The sequence below is a fragment of the Sapajus apella genome, unplaced genomic scaffold (genome assembly GCF_009761245.1).
Source record: "Sapajus apella isolate SASKATOON/1434 unplaced genomic scaffold, GSC_monkey_1.0 scaffold1, whole genome shotgun sequence".
NCBI classification, from domain to species: Eukaryota; Metazoa; Chordata; class Mammalia; order Primates; family Cebidae; genus Sapajus; species Sapajus apella.
Genome location: NW_022436941.1, coordinates 76,457,592 through 76,477,008, shown reverse-complemented (window position 1 = coordinate 76,477,008; position 19,417 = coordinate 76,457,592). Strand labels below are relative to the sequence as shown.

The 19,417-nt window shown below is 38.4% G+C and overlaps 1 long non-coding RNA gene across 1 annotated transcript; it reads left to right on the top strand.

Annotated features, from left to right (window-relative positions):
• The first annotated feature begins 1,205 nt into the window (after positions 1 to 1,205).
• Positions 1,206 to 11,865, top strand: LOC116553004. The gene is made up of 3 exons (XR_004269590.1): positions 1,206 to 1,217; positions 10,263 to 10,273; positions 11,737 to 11,865. It is a non-coding gene; the product is annotated as an uncharacterized LOC116553004 (long non-coding RNA).
• Positions 11,866 to 19,417: the final 7,552 nt, after the last annotated feature.

Here is a 19,417-nt window from a genome sequence, read left to right as displayed (position 1 = left end):
AAACTCTAAAGCAGGAGTTCTTAAAGGGTGGTTTCTGGACCAACAGTAGCATCATCACCTGGGAACTTGATGGAAATGAAAATTCTTAAATCTTACTCCTGATCCACAAATCTAAAATTCTGTGAGTGGAATCCAAGGATCTAGATTTTAACAAGCCTTTCAGATGATTCTGATGCACATAAAGTTTGAGAACTCCTGTACTAGGGAAACTCCATGTTATAGTGAAACACAGATACTAAAAGGGTTCTAGGACAGTCATCAAGATAATTAAATAAAGGTTTACATTCCAAGGAGCTGGGCCTGTAGATTTTCTGTCCACTGTTCTCAACATTGAGCAGGGGGTAGCCAGGGCATATACCCTCAGAATAAGGTCCAAGGAATTACTTTAAAGATAAATACACTTTCTGTGTAGGGAAGGCTCTGAAGGTGAATGTTGGGGCCAGAAGGAAAGGCAGCAGAGTTTGAGCATTTCCCATTCTCTAAATGTTAGTTAGCAAAGAGACAAAGAAACAAGAGCTGTTTTTTCCCCTAGAACGATTTATGTACAATATGGTACTCTGAAACAGTAGTTCTGATAAGGTCAACTTCCAGAATTGCCTTGGGGCTGAGGAAACAGGTGTATGTCCCAAATTGCTGCCATCAGGTAGAAACTGAGTCTGCTCATTCAGAAGTTAAAACATCCACTTTGTCTTCTGTCCTCATCTTGCCTTCTACAGTCACCTATATTCAGAAATTTATTTACTAACAGGTAAATGCCATGATATTTGGCTGTGTGAAAATTTTGTATTTAACTTAGAGCAGGCTTTTTTTTTTTCTGCGAAGAGTCAGAGTAAATACTTTTGGCTTTTCAGTTCAGTTCCCTGTTGCAACTACTCAATTTTACCACTGTAGCACAAAAGTCGCCAGAGAAAAGTGACCATAGACAATATATAAAAGAATGAGTGTAGCTCAAATAAGAGTTTATTTACAGAGCACTCAGAACTTGCCAGTAGTGGTGCTGACGCCAACGTGTCTATAGCATTCGCAGCCCCAAGGCAGCAAAGCGGAGATCACTCCCCAAAACACTAAAATCATAACAATCTCTCAGACCACAGCACAACCAAATTAGAAATAAAGACTAAGAAATTCACTCAAAATCATACAATTGCATAGAAATTGAATAATCTGCCCTTGGACAACTTTTAGATAAATGTGGAAATTAAGGCAGGAATCAAGAAGTTCTTTGAGACTAATGAGAACATAGATACAACCATAATCTGAGACATAGCTAGGGAGTGTTAAGAGGGAAATTTATAGCACTAGATACTCACATCAAAAAGTTAGAAAGATCTTACTTTAATAACCTGACATTACAACTAAAAGAACTGAAGAACCAAGAGAAAACCAACACCAAATTTAGCAGAAGACAAGAAATAACCAAAATCAGAGCTGCACTGAAGGAGACTGCAACAACAACAACAAAAATATTCAAAAGATCAATGAATCCAGGATCCGGTTTGTTTGTTTGTTTTCTGAAAAAAATAAGAAAATAGATAAACTGCTAGCTAGAGTAATAAAGAAGAAAAGAGAGAAGATTCAAATAAACACAATCAGAAATGACAAGGGAGATATTATCACTGACTCCACAGAAATACAAATTATCCTCAGAGAATATTATAAACACCTCTATGAACATAATCTAGAAAATCTAGAAGAGATGGATAAGTTTCTGGACACCCTCCCAAGATTGAACCAGGAAGGAACTGAATCCCTAAACTGACTGATAACAAGCTCTGACATTCAGTCAGTAATAAATAGCTTACCAACCAAAAAAAAAAAAAAAAAAAAATACAGGACCAGATGGATTCACAGCCAAATTTTAACAGATGTACAAAGAAGAGCTGGTATCATTCTTGCTGAAACTCTTCCAAAAAATTGAGAATAAAGGATTCCTCCCTTACTCATTCATTGAGGCTAGCATCATCCAGATACCAAAACCTGGCAGAGAAACAACAACAGCAAAAGAAAACTTCTGGCCAATGTCCTTGATGAACATTGATGCAAAAATGCTCAAAAGACTAGCATACTAAATCTAGCAGCACATCAAAAAGCTTACTGACCACAATCGAGTAGGCCTAATCCCTTGAATGCAAGGTGGTTCAACATAAGAAAATTAATCAATGTGATTCATCACATAAACAGAAATAAAGACAAAACCACATTATTATCTCAATAGATGCAGAAAAGGTCTTTGACAGAATTTAATATTCATTCATGTTAAAAAAAAAACTCAATAAACTAGGTATTGAAGGAACATGCCTCAAAATAATAAAAATCATCTATGACAAATCCACAACCAACATCATACTGAATGGGCAAAAGCTGGAAGCATTCCCTTTGAAAATTGGCAGAAGACAAGAATTTCTTCTCTTACCACTCCTATTCAACACAGTATTGGAAGTCCCTGCCAGAGCAATCAGACAAAAGAAATAGAGTGTCCAAATAGGAAGAGAGTAAGTCATACTATCTCTGTTTGCAGACAACATAATCCTATATCCAGAAAACCCCATAGTCTTGACTCAAAAGCCCCTGAAGCTAATAAACAACTTCAGCAAAGTCTCAGGATATAAAATCAATGTGCAAAAATTACTAGCACCCTTATACACCACCAACAATCAAGCCAAGAGCCAAATCAGGAACACAATCCCATTCACAATTGCCACGAAAGGAAAGAAAAGACAAGACAAGACAAGACCTAGGAATACAGCTAACCAGGGAAGTGAAAGATCTCTACAAGGAGAACTACAAAACACTGCCCAAAGACATCAGACGTTACAAACAAATGGAAAAATAATCCATGTTCATGAGTAAAAAAAAAAAATCAACATCATTAAAATGGCTATATTACCCAAAGGAATTTATAGATTCAATGCTATTTCTATTAAATTACCAGTGACATTCTTCACAGAACTAGAAAAAACAATTTTAAGATTTATATGTAACCAAAAAAGAGCCCAAATAGTCAAGGCAATCAAGCGGAAAAAAAAGAGCTGGAGGCAGCATGCTACCTGACTTTAAGCTATATTACAGGGATACAACCAAAACAACATGTTACTGGTACAGAAACAGACACATAGACCAATGGAACAGAGAGAAAACCTAGAAATAAGGCTGCACACTAAAACTATCTGATTTTTGACAAAGTTGACAAAACAAGCAATAAGGAAAGGATTCCCTATTTAATAAAGGGTGCTGGGATAACTGGCTAACCATATGCAGAAGACTGAAACTGGACCTCTTTCTTATACCATATTACAAAAATCAACCCAAGATGGGTTAAAGACTTAAATTTAAAACCCAAAGTTATAAAAAACCCTGGAAGACAACATAGGCAATACCATTTTGGACAAAGGAATGGGCAAAGATTTAATGACAAAGATGCCAAAAACAATTGCAACAAAAGCAAAAATTGACAAACAGGATCAAATTAAACTAAAGAGCTTCTGCACAGCAAAAGGAACTACCATCAGAGTGAAGAGACGACCTACAGAATGGGAGAACATTTTTGCAATCTATTCCTCTGACAAAGGGCTAATATCCAGCATCTATACAGAACTTAAACAAATTTACAAGAAAAAAAATCCATTAAAAATGGGCAAAGGAGCCCCACCCACCACCTGATCCTGCTTATACTACCACAGCTGATATGCTCTTGAAAGTGTCAACTCCTGGCTGGAGGCCAACCAACACAAAACCAACAAAAATATAACAAAGAACCCTCACTGAGTCCACTTTACTCCCCTGCTATCTCCACTGGAGCAGGTACTGGTATCCATGGCCGAGAGACCTGAAGACAGGTCACATCAGACTCTTTTGCAAACACTTCCCAGTACCAGCCTGGAGCCCCATAGTTCTGCTGGGTGGCTAGACCCAGAATAGAAATAACAATCTCTGCAGTTTGGCTCTCAGGAAGCCCCATCCCTCGGGGATAGGGGAGAACATCATATCAAGGTAGCAACCTGTGGGACAAAATAATCTGAACAGCAGCCTGTGAGTTTTAGATCTTCCCTCTGACATGAGAAGGGACCAGGAAAACAATTCTGATAATATGACAAAGCAAGGTTCTTTAACACCCCCAAAAGATCACACCTGCTCACCAGCAATGGATCCAAACCAAGACAAAAATTTCTGAGTTGCCAGAAAAAGAATTCAGAAGGTCAACTATTAAGCCAATCAAAGAGGCACCAGAAAAAGGTAAAGTCCAACTAAAAGAAATTCAAAAAATTATATGAGATATGAATGGAAAAATCTCCAGTGAAATAGATAGCATAAAAAAAAATCACAACTTCTGAAAATGAAGAACACACTTAGAGAATTGCAAAATGCACTGAAAAGTCTCAGCAATAGAACTGAAAAAGTAGAAGAAAGAACTTAGAGCTCAAAGACAAAGCTTTCAAATTAACCCAATCTGACAAAGACAAAGAAAAGAGAATTTTTAAAAAATGAACAAAGCCTTCAAGAAGCCCAGGATTATGTTAAATAACCAAATCTGAGAATAATTGGTGTTCCCATGGAATAAGAGAAATCTAAAAGTTTGGAAAATATATTTGAGGAAATAATCAAGAAAAACCTCCCCAGCCTTGCTAAAGATCTTGACGTCTAAACACAAGAAGCTCAAAGGACACCTGGGAAATTCATCACAAAAAGATTATCAACTAAGCACGTAGTCATCAGGTTATCTAAAGTCAAGATGAAGAAAAAAATCTTAAGAACTGTGAGGCAAAAACTATTAGTTAACTCATAAAGGAAAATCTATCATTAACATCAGATTTCTCAGCAGAAACCCTACAAGATAGAAGGGATAGAGGTCCTATTTTCAGTCTTCTTAAACAAAGCAATTATCAGCCAAGAATTTTGTATCCAGCAAAAGTACGCTCCATAAATGAACGAAAGATACAGTCTTTTTCAGACAAATAAATGCTGAGAGAATTCACCACTACCAAGCCAGTTCTACAAGAACTGCTAAAAGGAGCTCTAAATCTTGAAACAAAACCTCAAAATACACCAAAATAGAATCTCCTTAAAGCATAAATTTCACAGGACCTATAAAACAACATCACAATAATAATAATAATAATAAAAGCTATTCAGGCAACAAATAGCACAATGTACAGAGTAGTACCTCACGTCTCAATACTAATGTTCAATGTAAATGGCTTAAATTTTCCACATAAAAGATACAGAATGGCAGAATGGATAAGAATTCACCAACCATGGATTTCCTGTCTTCAGGAGGCTCACCTGACACAGAAGGACTCCTGTAAACTTAAGGTAAAGGGGTATAAAAGATATGTCATGAAAATGAATGCCAAAAATGAGCAGGAGTGGCTATTCTTATATCAGACAAAACAAACTTTAAAGCAACAGCAGTTAAAAAAGACAAAAACGGACATTATATAACGATAAAAGGACTAGTCCTACAGGAAAATATCACAATCCTAAATACATATGCACCTAACATTGAAGCTCCCAAGTTTATAAAAAAATTACTAATAGATCTAAGAAAGGAGATAGACAACAACACAATAATAGTGGGTGACTTCAATACTCCACTAGCACCACTAGACAGGTCATCAAGACAGAAAGTCAACAAAGATACAATGGACCTAAACTACACACTACAGCAAATGGATTTAACAGATATTTACAGAACATTCTACCTAACAACTGCAAAGTATACACTTTATTCATCAGCACACGGAACATTCTCCACTATACACCACATGATAGGCCACAAAAGAAGTCTCACCAAATTTCAGAAAATCAAAATTATGTCAAGTACTCTTTCAGATCACAGTGGATTAAAACTGGAAATCAACTCCAAAAGGAACCCTCAAAAACGTGAAAATTAAATAACCTTCTCCTGAATGATCATTGGGTTGACAGTGAAATCAAATTTGAAATTAGAAAAAATTTTAAACTGAATGATAGTAGTGAAACAACTTAACAAAACCTCTGGGATACAGCAAAGGCGGTGCTAAAAGGAACATTTATAGCATGAAATGCCTACATCAAAAAGTCTGAAAGAGCACAAACAGACAATCTAAGATCACACCTCAAGGAGCTAGAGAAACAAGAACAAACCAAACCCAAACCCAGCAGAAGAAAAGAAATAACCAAGATTTGAGCAGAATCTAATAAAATTGAAACAAAAAAAATATACAAAAGATAAATAAAACAAAAAGCTGGCCTGTGAAAAGATAAATAAAATTGATCAAACATTAGCAAGATTAACAGAGAAAAGATCCAAATAAGCTCAATTAGAAATGAAACAGGAGATATTACAACTAATATCACAGAAATACAGAAGATCATTCAAGCTACTATGAACACGTTTATACACATAAACTAGAAAACCTAGAAGAGAAGGATAAAGTCCTGGAAATATACAGCTCTCCTAGATTAAACCAGGAAGAAAAAGGAACTCTGAACAGATCAGTAACAAGCAGTGGGATTGAAATGGTAATTAAAAAGTTACTAGCAGAAAAAGGAATTCAAGGCCAGACATATTTTCACAGTTGAATTCTATCAGACATTCAAAGAAGAATCAGTACCAGTCCTACTGACACTATTCCACAAGATAAGGAAAGAAGGAACACTGCCTAAATCATTCTATAAAGCCAGTATCATCCTAATACCAAAGCCAGGAAAAGACATAAAAAAAAAAAAAAAAAAAGAAACTACAGACCAATATCTCTGATGAAAATAGATGCAAAAATCTTCAACAAAATACTAGCTAACTGAATCCAACAGCATATCAAAAGGATAATCCACCATGATCAAGTGGGTTTCTTACCAGGGATGCAGGGATGGTTTAACATCTGCAAGTCAATAAATGTGACACACCACATAAACAGAATTGAAAACAAAAATCATATGATCATCTCAGTAGATGCAGAAAAAGCATTTGGCAAAACGCAGCATTCTTTATGATGAAAACCATCAGCAAAAACAGCATAAAAGGAACACATCTCAAGGTAATAAAAGCCATCTATGACAAACCCACAGCCAAAGTTATACTGAATGGGGCAATGTTGAAAGCATTCCCACTGAGAACTGAAACAAACCAAGGTTGCCCATGTTCAACACTTGTATTCAACAATGTGAAGGGTAGATGTTATTAAATACAAAGTATTGGTACAAGTGTTCAGTAGTTCAAGTAGAAAAATTGGCAAAGAATATGATGAGATGATTTGCACAAGGAGAAACAGAAATTACTAGTTACTTTCCATCAGGTATCATGACCATAGTCAACGGAATTTGACAGAGTCTCACCATTTGGTGGCATATCATTTACTCCCCACCCTGAAAGCCCACCAAACTCACTGTTTGTAATATGGAAGAATACCAGTTGCTAAACAGATTTCTTTCATTTGCCATAGTGCCATGCATATATATCATGGAGGACAATCTCAGGTACAACAGCAGAAGTCAGTGGTTTTCAAACCCCGGTGGGCATCCAAATCACCTGGAAGGGTTATTAAAATTCAGACTACTGGGGATGTTGATCAAAGGGTACAAACTTTAAGTTGCAAGTGAAGAAGTTCTCGGGACTGAATATACAGCATGGGTGGTGATAGATGTGTTAACTAATTTGATTGTGATAATCATTATACAATGTACATGTATATCAAATCATCATATTGTACACCTAAATATGTACAATCTTTGTCAATTAAATATCTAAAAATTTTAAAAATTCAGATTTTGCAGATGTTGATCAAAGGGTACAAATTTTCAGTTATAAGATAAATAAATTTTGGGGACCTAATGTATAGCATGCATAGTGATTGGATGTGTTAATGATTATGATAACCATTGTACAGTGTATATACAGATAAAATCATCATGCTGTTTACCTCTAATACACTATCCTTATTAAATATTTTTAAATAATTAATTTTTTCAAACTAGACTCTGCCCTCAGAGTTTCTGCTTTTTTTTTCTTTTTCTTTTTTTTTTTTTTTTTAGACAGGGTCTTTGTCACCCAGGTTAGAGTGCAGTGGTGCAATCTCAGTTCACCGCAACCTCCACCTCCCAGGTTCGAGTGATTCTCCCACCTTGGCCTCTTGAGTAGCTGGGACTACAGGTGTGTCACACCACACCCAGCTAATTTTTGTATTTTTAATAGAGATAGAGTTTTGCCATGTTAGCCAGGCTTGTCTCAAACTCCTGAGCTCAAGCAAGCCACCCACCCTGGCCTCCCAAAGTGCTGGATTAATCCACCACACTCACCCCCAGTCCTCAGAGTTTCTGATTCAGTAGGTCTAGGGTGGGGCCTGAGAATTTGAGTTTCCAACAAGTTTCCAGGTGATTCTATGTTGCTGTTCTAAGGAACCACACATTGAAAACCAAAGCCATAGGTCAAGAGTTGGCAAGCTTTTTCTGTAAAGGACGAGGTGGTAAATATTTTAGACTTTTTGGGCCATGCCATCTCTGATACAAATATTCTGCTGTTGTAACATGATAGCAACTATGCCACAGACAATATGTAATGTTGTAGGCTACATTCCAATGAGGCCTTATTTACAAAAACACTCTGTAGACCAGAGTTGGCCCTCATGCCAGCTTCTGATATAGGTAAACAGAATGCAAGCAAGAGGACACACATCTATAAAGATGAAAATTTAAAGCATGCATTCTAAACCTAAGTTCAATGAATGGACTTACTAATCATCAATTGCCCTTTCCAAGACACACTTGTAATGACAATAGAGATGAAATGGCTTTCATTGGAAACTCTGATTGGACAATGAAATGAAGAAAACCAGGAAGCAGGGCCATGGACAAGGAGCCTCAGAGTGCACTGGAGAGATATTATGAAAGCCACAGAAGAGGTGGCAGTTTGGGTTGAGGAGGCATCTAGCTAAATGGTTCTCATGGAAACCAAGCGTACCAATTGCATGAGAAATAGCTAAAGGGCCCAGGAAGAGAGCTGTTTGATCCTGACAGGTAGTTGGTAATTAGCAATCAAAACCTAATTGAGATGAACAGCTGTTTTTCTAGTACAGTTACTAAAAGGGAGGCAGAAATGGTATGAAGATCATCCAAGCTCTACAAGCTGCTTTTAACATCAGAAAACTATGAGAATAGAGCAATATGCCAAGCAAGCAGGGAGATGAAAGCAGGCCATGTACACAGAGCTGAGCTGACAGGCCAGAGAGGGCTGGATCCAGAGGACCAATTAGGACATCTACAGGGGTGCTGGAGGCAGATTAAAGGGGCAGGATGCAAACAACACTACAGAGTCTATTCACTGGCTGTTGTGGTTGAGCCACTGCCTGGTTCTCACAGAGAAAAGGGCACATTGGTGCAGCTCTCTGAGCTGTCACGGGGGCCCTGGGGTTAGACTGGAAATTCTTTCAAACATACTGTTTGAGCACCTTCCCACCATTACTGCTGGCTGTAGAAATATCTACTGTCACACCATGGGGCTGAACCTGTGACATTTCCATCAGGTGAAACATATCAAATGGTTAATCTCTCTTTGACATCTTTTCAGTGGGTTTTCTTTTTCCAAGACAGTCTCAGTGGCTCTGAATTGGCTCTCTTAATTAGCAGCACTAGCAAAACTGGTGTCTGTCACCAGGAGTATGGCACAGGACCTCGGAGAAACTAAAAGATGGTGTAAGACTCAATCAATGTGGCTAGAAGCTATTAGACATACGACTGCCTTGAATGTTGGAACTTACTGAAAACCAGAGGTATATAACGTAGCACCTACTATGTGCCTGGCATTCATCTAAATGCCTGACATTCTTTCTCATGTAGTCCTCACAACACCCTTAGGGAGCACCTGTATGCTGCTGTCATCCCCATCTCACAGATGAGAAAACTGAGATAGGTTAATTAATGGGCCCTGGTTTACACAGCTTCAAGTGATGTAGGATTTGAACTCACATGCTCTGACATCACATCTACAACCCAGCGATATTCTCCTCTCCCAGAAACTCAGTAGAAATGCAGAAGCTCCAACATTGCCCCAGACCTGCTAAAATAGAACCTGCAGTTGGCAATACTCCCAGGTGATTCCTATGCACATTAAGGTTTAAGGGACTCTGCAGTATGCTATATGCCCTCATCTGGATATATCCCATATACATTAATAGTTCATCAATTTTAAGAACATAAACCACTTCTCAATAACAAGGACTCACTGCAGTTAGATTCATACAAAAAACAAGGGGGAAAGTGTCCCGTATGGAGCGCTTTTCTCTCTTTAGTCATCAGTTCTGTTTTTCCTAACTGTTGGCTTGTTTATTAAACAAAGCCTGTTTATTTTCCTTCCAACTCTCTCTGCCACAGACCTTTTTCACAGCCTATAGTTCCTTTTGTTTCAGCAAATATTTGCTGCTCTTTTAAAGTGATAATACTTGGAATTAGAAGTGTTTCCAATTTTGGATTTTTGCATATATATAATGAGATAGAGATGAGACTCAACTCTAAACATAGAATTCATTTATGTTTCATATACACCTTATACACATAACCTGAGGGTAATTTTATACATTATTTTAAGTAATTTTGTGGATGAAACAAGTTTATATACTTTGAATCATCGGAAACCAAAGGTGTCACTAGCCACCCACGTGGACAATCTGTGATTGTTTGGCATCACCCTTATTCGTGACTCTGAATGTATATGCCACTGATAAGCAATCATTTTCTTATGCTTATTCACACATTAAGTACTTAGCACCAAGATAGGACACACCATTAATGTGGTGAAATAATAATATTTCAGGTAACTAAGCAGCACAGTAGCATCACCAGAATACCTGTTGCTGTTAAACAGCAGCAACGAACAACAGCAGACTTTCAGTCTTTATTCTGAAGCTATGTTTCAATGAAAAGATTACCATACACTATATTTTCTATTTTTTGGTGAGACAAAGCATCAGAACCAGTTGAGGGACCAGGAAGTGAGTTCCCTAGGAATGAGGGGACTTTCTATGGGAGGAGTTTTAAAGTTGTTTCCTCTAGAGTCATTTGCTGCATTCACAAAATTTTTGTCTTAGAAGTCTCTCTGATTTTATAAACTGACGTGGTTTCTTGTTATGAATGCATGCTGCTGTAATCCTAAGCCAATCACATGGTTTCATCAGATTCATTATACACAGTTTTTCTGCAGTGTTAATAATGTCATTTTTGTCATCACTATTATCACAATCACCTTGATTCAGAACCATTCTGGAGGCTATTTCACCATTTGTCAATGAATGAGTGATTGGAGTCTCATTACCAATGTTAAAAGCTTTGATATCCACTTCTTTCAGTTTACTGATGGACTCTGAAGGTATATTTTTTGCATATGTAAGAATAGGCATCATTTTTTTTCACTTGGCATATGTAATCCTTCAAAGTCGCCACCTTATTCATCATCATCACTGAAAATAATTGCAGGCCAGCGGTTGTGCCAGGCTTGGACAACTGTAGTCACAGTGTTCCAAGTGTTGACAGCAGCATACTGTGGCATTCTTCATGTCCTTTTGAAAACCTACACCCACGCCTCTGTTCCCTGCCATAGATTTGTTCAAGTAAGTGTTTTTATATTTACTCTTCATTGATATAAATATACAAGTGGTTGAATTAATGAAGTCAAATTTTGAGGAAAGTATATGGCATGACCATTATTTCTGGTGAGAATTTTAGCTGAAGGGTGAGCAGTTTTCAAGTTATAATAAAATGTTACAGCAGCATCCATTCCAGCTTCCCTGCAGTGAGCACAAGCGGCTGGTACAAAATGTTTGTGAAACTGATCAGAAAAGATGTCCTTGGCGATCCATGCCTTTTTGTTAGCATAATAATGGACTGATAAGAAATTCACTCCTTGAAAACAGTAAGGACATAAGCTTTTCCTATCACAACAAGTTGATACTTATGCATGTCTGCTGCATTAGCACATCCCAGCACAATTATTCTGTCCTTGGCATTCTTAATTCCTGTAGGGGTTGTCTCATCAACTGTAGTCAGTGTCTTTCTGGAGCAATAACACCAAAACGGTGATGCTTTATCAGCATTATAGACTTGTTCTGGTATTAGATTTTCATCAGCAATGACTTTGGCAAGCTTGTCAATGAATTTATCCACTGCTTCATGATCTGCAGATGCTTTATCACCATAAATCTTTAAAAATTCAATATCATGCCTTTTCTTAAATTTCAGCAACCAACTTGTTGAATATTCATTCACAGTTCCCTTCAATCTTCAATATGTGATGATCTTTGCTTGTTTCATGATCAGCATACCATTAAGTGGCATATGTTCTTTGCAGCAGTCACATATCCACTCTTTCAATACATGATTGAGATCTTCATTTATAGCTTCATGCAGTATTTTTCATTAACTTCTGTTTATCCCTTTCAGCATAGTACAACAGTATATCCTTCTGTTTCATCATCTATTTCATGTGGCCATTCCAACACAGCATTCTTCCGTAAGATGTTTCACACTTGCACTACTATCCAGCTTCTCCAACAGCTTGACTTTCTGTGAAACGGATAAACATAAATGCTTTCCCTTTTTGTTTTAATCAACTGTTACCCACAGGGATTTCTGCAGACCTTTTTGAGGCTTTCAATAGTATCTTTACACCGCAGAGTAAATATAGCTAAAAAACACAGCGAGTAAGGCACGTAGGTCTTGGCCGCACAAGGGGCATCATGGGGAACTTGGCATTCATGTATCCAGTCTGCAATACTTTTCTTCCTCTTTGTGAGTGGGCTTCTATTGAGGAATCTGAATGTGTTTAGAAAAAATATATTACAGATGAAGTGGGCTAGCAAGGTCTTTCTCCCTTTGGGAATACTGAATAAACTGTACATTGTGCACTTGTGTTTTGACTGTGACTGTCACATGAGGTAAAGTGTGGAATATTCCATCTGACCTCTGATATGTGGTGTCATATCAGAGCTCAAAAGTTTCAGATTTGGGAACATTTTGGATTAGGGATGCCCAAACTGTTTTACCCTAGAGAAACAAAAACTGTGTTGGCAGAAAAGCCAGTACATGAATGTTAATAGCAGCTCTATCAATAATTATCAAAATCTAGAAACAATTCAAATGCCTTTCAATGAATGAATGGATAAACAAATTGTGATGCATTCATACAGTGGAATAATGAGCAATAAAAAGGAATGAACTACTGAGACACTTGGCAATATGGATGAATACTGAAAGCATTATGCTAAGTGAAAAAACACAAAGACTACTTCCTGTATGATTCCTTTTATATGAAATGGTAGAAGAGACAAAAGATATAGTAACAGAAAGCAGATTGGTGATTGCCAGGGCAAAGAGCACAAGAAAACATTTTGGGATGATAAAAATGTCTGTATTTTTATCATTCCAAAAATAAAAATTGTGGTCATGGTTACACTACCTTTTGCTTTTGTCAAAAGTCCATCAAATTGCCCATTTAAAATTAGTGAATCTCATTGTATGTAAATTACACCTTAACAAAGCTAATCAAAAATAGGAGAATTTGAGATTCATTGTTGGTTGATAAAAGGAAGAAGAGCAAAGAATGTCAGATCCACTGAAGCAGCTGGTGGTCATCATCATATGATTAACTAATAAAAGAAACAGCCATTCAAATCCCCAACACGGATGGAGGAGTAGTCTTTTTTTTTTCTAAATATATATTTTATTGCATTTTAGGTATTGGGGTACATGTGAAGAACATGCAAGATTGTTGCATAGGTACATACATGGCAATGTGGTTTGCTGCCTTCCTCCCCATCACCTATATCTGACATTTCTCCCCATGTCATCCCTCCCCAACTCCCCATGCCCTGCTGTCCCTCCCCTAGTTTCTCTGGAATAGTCTGACAAAATTCAGTACTTAAAGAAAGCACATTCTAAACATGTTTTCAGTATCCTGAGGCTTTAGAATCTGAAATGAGTTCTGTATAGATGCCATAAACATCTTGTAATTAAAGAGATGTTAAATGTCAGTTGCATTAATGCTAACAAAATATAAATGCTACATTAGTGCCTAGAGCCATTGAGAATCAGTATCTCTTAAGTTGATTAAAACTCCAATCTCAATGGACTCAAGCTCTCCCTTTCCTTGATAACAGGAAGATGCTTTATGTAGAATTCTCCTCCTGAAATATTTCTGGGAATTCTAAGGCTGTGCCTATGTGTGTGTGCAAACTGGCCTGATACCTGGTCAAGCCCTGAGTCTGGACCAGCTAGCCCAGCCTCCTGTTTCCACAGAGAGGCCATTCTGAGGCTGTGGACCTGTCTTACATGGCCTTCGAATCCAACATCATTTATAAAAGTCTCACCTCATCTTGATAATACTGGGTAGGCATCAATATGCTTTGGGCTCAGAGTTTTATCATATCTCAGACAAATTGAGAAGAAAAACACTCTTGCACTTCCATCACTTTGGGGATTCCCAACCAGAATTGCTTGAGCCCCAAAGCATTAGTGTCCTTAGCAAGGCAGCCCTTTAGATTCCCAATAGTTCTTCTCTTCCTGATGCACAGGCTGGCCTGGGATCATTTTCAGTACTAGCTGCCACACAGTGCCATGAACTAAAATTTTCTCTCACGATGAGGCCCTGCTGTTAAGTGTGGTGTGCTGGGCCAGTACTCTTTTAATTCCTTGCAGTCCTTGTTCATGAACAAATAGGAACATCACCCTCTACTCTGTAATCCGGCTCTCACCAGAGCTATCCCAGTTCACCCTCTATCTGTATATCTCTGAATCTTAAATATGAACAGAGTTTAGCCTAAGAGTCTCTGGCCTCTCTAAAAATCAGTGGCAATACATAGATGCCTAAAATGCACATGCCAGAAGCACTGAGTTCCAACTCCTGCTCAGTCATGAACTCCTGATATTCAAATAAAATTCTTCTCCAAAGGCAGTTTGTTCTTTATCACAAACTTTTGGAAAAGTGAGAGCTTTAACAGCTCTGGGGCTCTACGGAGCATGAATAAATGTATAGTCACATTTCAAACCTAAAGAATCAGTATAGGAAACTTGTAGTGAACAACTGCATCTATTACCCAGCATTACCAAATCACGCATAAAGCTGTCACTATATTTGCTTAAATAGTATATTTTATACTCAATAAAAACTCCCATTATCTATTGGTATCTTCAGTATCTATTGCATATTAGATACAGTAAGTACGAATGCAAATTATTTGCAGCTCTTCCATCAAGAATATATTTCTCCATCACTTGACTCTGGACTGACTTCATCACTGCTTCGAACAGGATGTGGTAAAACAACATTATATGACTTCTAGGCCTTGGCTTTCAGGGAGAAGCCTCACAACTTCCTCTCTCACCCTCTGGGAATGTTGTAGTTTTGTGAACAAGCCCAATCTGGCCTCCTTGAGGATGAGGGTTCATGGGGATAGACCTCATAGAAAGAGAGAGATCTAAGCATCAAAGCTGAGGACCCAAAACTGTGAGTGAGGACATCTGGGAACAGCAAGCTCCAGACAACAAACCAACTGGCCTAAGATATATGAGTGAGCACAGCTAACATCCCACGGAACAGAGATGAGTCATCCTAACCAGGCCCTGCCCAGTTGCCAGCCCACAGAATCATGAGCAAACACGTAGTTGTGGCTTTAAAGCCATTAATTTTGGAATGGCCTGTTACATAGCAGTAGATAATGGAGACACCCTGTGTACTCTCCTCAAACCCATTCTTCCACGTTTTTCCTTCTGCAAAGATAAGTATAATCCATCATTCCAATGCGTTCTTATAGGGAGAAGTTCATCATGGCAATGGCAGAAGAGCAAAAGCGCCAAGATGTGTTTTAAGTTAAAAACACTTTTTATTAAATTGTTTTTAATCTTTTTTATGTTAAATTAAATTAAATTTTAAGTTCCAGGATACATGTGCAGGACATACAGATTTGTTTCATAGTTAAACCTGTGCCATGGTGATTTGCTGCGCCTATCACCCATCAGCTAGGTATAAAGCCCCACATGCATTAGCTATTTATCCTGACGCTGTCTTTCCCCCGACCCCCACAGGTCCCAGTGTCTGTTGTTCCCCTCCCTGCGTCCCTGTGGTCTCATTGTTCAGTTCCCACTTATGAGTGAGAACATGGGGGAAAACACTTTTTAAAATTTTGAAACAAATATATAGAATAGTTGCAAGTTCATAATTAACTTTTTTCTCTGAACCACTTGAAAGTAAATTGTCAAACATATCTCATCATATCACCCCTCAACTTTAATGTGTATTTCTACAAACAAGGACATTCTCCAGATACAGGATTCAACCATCAAAATCAGGAAGTCTGCATGGATTCATTAGAGTCTGAGAACTCTAATCCTCAGACTTCATTCACATTTAGCCTGTTGTCCCAACAATGTCCTTTATAGCAAATAGACCCAGTTCGAATGCACAGTAGTTGCTGTGCCTCTTTAGTCTCCTTCTGTTTGGAACAGTTCCTAGTCTTTCCTTAACTCTCATGATTTGTTTGAGGGTTTTGACATGTTTTAAGATTACCAGCAGGTTATTTTGCAGAATGTCCCTTAATTCACATTTGTCTAGTGTTTCCTGATGATTAGATTCCAGTTAAGCATCTTTAACCAGAATCTCACAGAAGTAAGGATGTGTTCTATTTGCAGTCAATCAGGTGGCACAAGGTCTTAATTTGATCTGTTACTGATGATGTTCATTTGGATTGCTTGATAATGTGGCATTGGCCAAGGTTTTCTTTGTAAACTTATTCTTTGTTCCTTTGCGGTTAATAAGCATTTTTGTGGGGAGGTATTACATAAATATCCTCTTCCTCATTAAACTTTCTATCAATTAATTTATCTATGTATTTGTATGAACTCATAATTGCCTATGTTACTCAGTGGTTTAAATTACTCAGTGTTTTAAATCTTTTATTATCATTATGTTGATCTTAACTTCTTGCCATTTTTGCCAGTGGAAGCCACTTTAGGATTACTTCTTGTCACTGTGACATGTTCCCCATAAGCACATTTTTTGCTTTCTTGCACAGCAGATGCCAGTTTCATCTTATACGTCCCAGCCCACAGCCCTGGAATCTGCCATTTTTATAGGTTTCTTTTGGGAAAGAATGCTACTTAAAAGCCAACTTTGTGCTAGATGCATTGAACTGTTGCTTCATTGCTATTGAACTGTTGCTGTTGAACTGTTGCTGTTCAACATTCATTGCTATTGAACTGTTGCTGTTACCAGGACTTTTCACCCCCCTCAGTAGACAGAGCTATGAAACACATGTGAAACTATATTATACGTACATGCAGACTTATACTTATGTTTATATATATATATATGCACTCCATATCTTCAATTCCAATCCAAAACCACAGGGCTCATGCTAATGTTCTCCCTTTCCATATTTGTAAAGTCCATCTCCAAAAGTGAGTAGTCCAGCTCCCCTTATTCTCAGTATATTTACTTCTTTGATCAATCTTCATTAATGGGAGAAACCTTCCATGCTATGGCTGTCTTGCCTCATCACATTTGCCCTCCTGAGCCTGCTCTGACCCATGCAGATGGCCTCCTCAGCCCACTTTTGCTCCTTCAAGGCCCCTTTCCTCACCCTACTGGGACCCAGACCTTCCAGCAGCGCCCTCCTCAGCCTGCTTGGGCTATGTCTCCCTGCTCCAGCAGCCTCCCTCCTCCTCTGCCCCCTCCACCTGCTTGGGTTCCTATACCTTGCATTGCCTGCCCTCATCACCACCTCCCAGGCTCTGGATAAAGGAGAAGAATAGAAAGGGTGAGGGAAGGGAATGAGACACGGAACCCACTGTGTGTTTATTCCCCTCCCTTCTCTCTTTTTGGAAACTTGAACGATCATTTTCTGTTCCTGTATACGAGCCTATTTCGTTCTATTCCTCTGTATTGCATTTTCCCTTCAGGCTACTCTTATCCTAAAACCATCCAGACACATTTCATAGCCAAATTTCTACAGAAGAGCCTCTCTGGTTGCCTCCACAGTGATCTGGCATCTGTCTCTCAAACCTGTTGAAATTGTCCTCTTCAAGTCACAAAAAACCTGCTTATGATCACACCTGGTAGCTTCCTTGTAGGGTTCACCCGCCTCCATCTGCTATCATAGACTACCCTCTCTATCTTGAGAATCTGCCCTACTCCTCCTGGGGCAGCACTCCTGAGTTTCATCTCTCCCAGTCCCCCTCCACCTTTCTCTGTCCCTTCTGGCAGCTCATCCTCTGTTCCCATGTTCCCCAGGGATCTGTCCCAGGGTGTCTTCTCTTTTTTTGTCAATATTTGCTCTTTTTGCAATTTTATTTTGTCAGTTCCTTCATTTCTAGGTGGATGACTACCAAATTGACATAAATTTGACCTCTCTTCTGCACTGAAGGATATTTCTCCATGGTTACCATGAGCTATTTCTCTGTCCTCCCAGGTACCTCAAATGGAAAATTTATTCAGTGTCTCCAATTGCCAGGCTTGTGCTAGATACTATCAATACATAGGTTAATAAAGCAGAGTTTGTTCAAGAAGAGGACTTATCCAAGCTGGAAACTACAGTCATTTTTAATACCTCTGTCCCCTCATTCCCAGTCTCCTACTTATCTTTCATATCATCACTTGTCATTAGTTTTCTAAGGCACAATTCTGATCTTACTAACTTCTAACCCAGAAACTTTCAATATCCTTCCATTGTCCATGGTAAAAAGTTGCAGCTTGTATTAGTCCATTTTCACGCTACTGATAAAGACATACCCAAGAATGGGCAATTTGCAAAAGAATGGTTTAATGAACTTACTGTTCCATGTGGCTGGGGAGATCTCACAATCATGATGGAAGGCAAGGAGGAGCAAGTCATATCTTAAATGGATGGCAGCAGACAAAGAGAGCACTGATGCAGAAAAACTCTTCCTTATAAAACCCTCAGATCTCTAAAGACTTATTTATTATCATGAGAACAGCATGGGAAAGGCCTGCTCCCATGATTCAATTGCCTCCCACCAGGTCCCTTCCACAACATATGGGAATTCAAGATGAGATTTGGCAGGGAACACAGCCAAACCATATCACTCTGCCTGTGGCCCCTCCCAAATCTCATGTCCTCACATTTCAAAATCAATCATGCCTTCCCAACAGACCCCCAAATTCTTAATTCATTTCAGCATTAACTCAAAAGTTTACAGTCCAATGTCTCATCTAAGACAAGGCAAGTCTCTTCTGCCTATAAAATTAAAAGCAAGTTAGTTACATCCTAGATAAAATAAGGTTACAGTCATTGGGTAAATACAGCCATTCCAAATAAGAGAAATTGGCCAAAGCAAAGGGGCTACAGGCCCCATGCAAGTCTGAAATCCAGCGAGGCAGTCAAATCTTAAAGCTCCAAAATGATCTTCTTCGACTCCATGTCTCACATCCGGGTCATGCTGA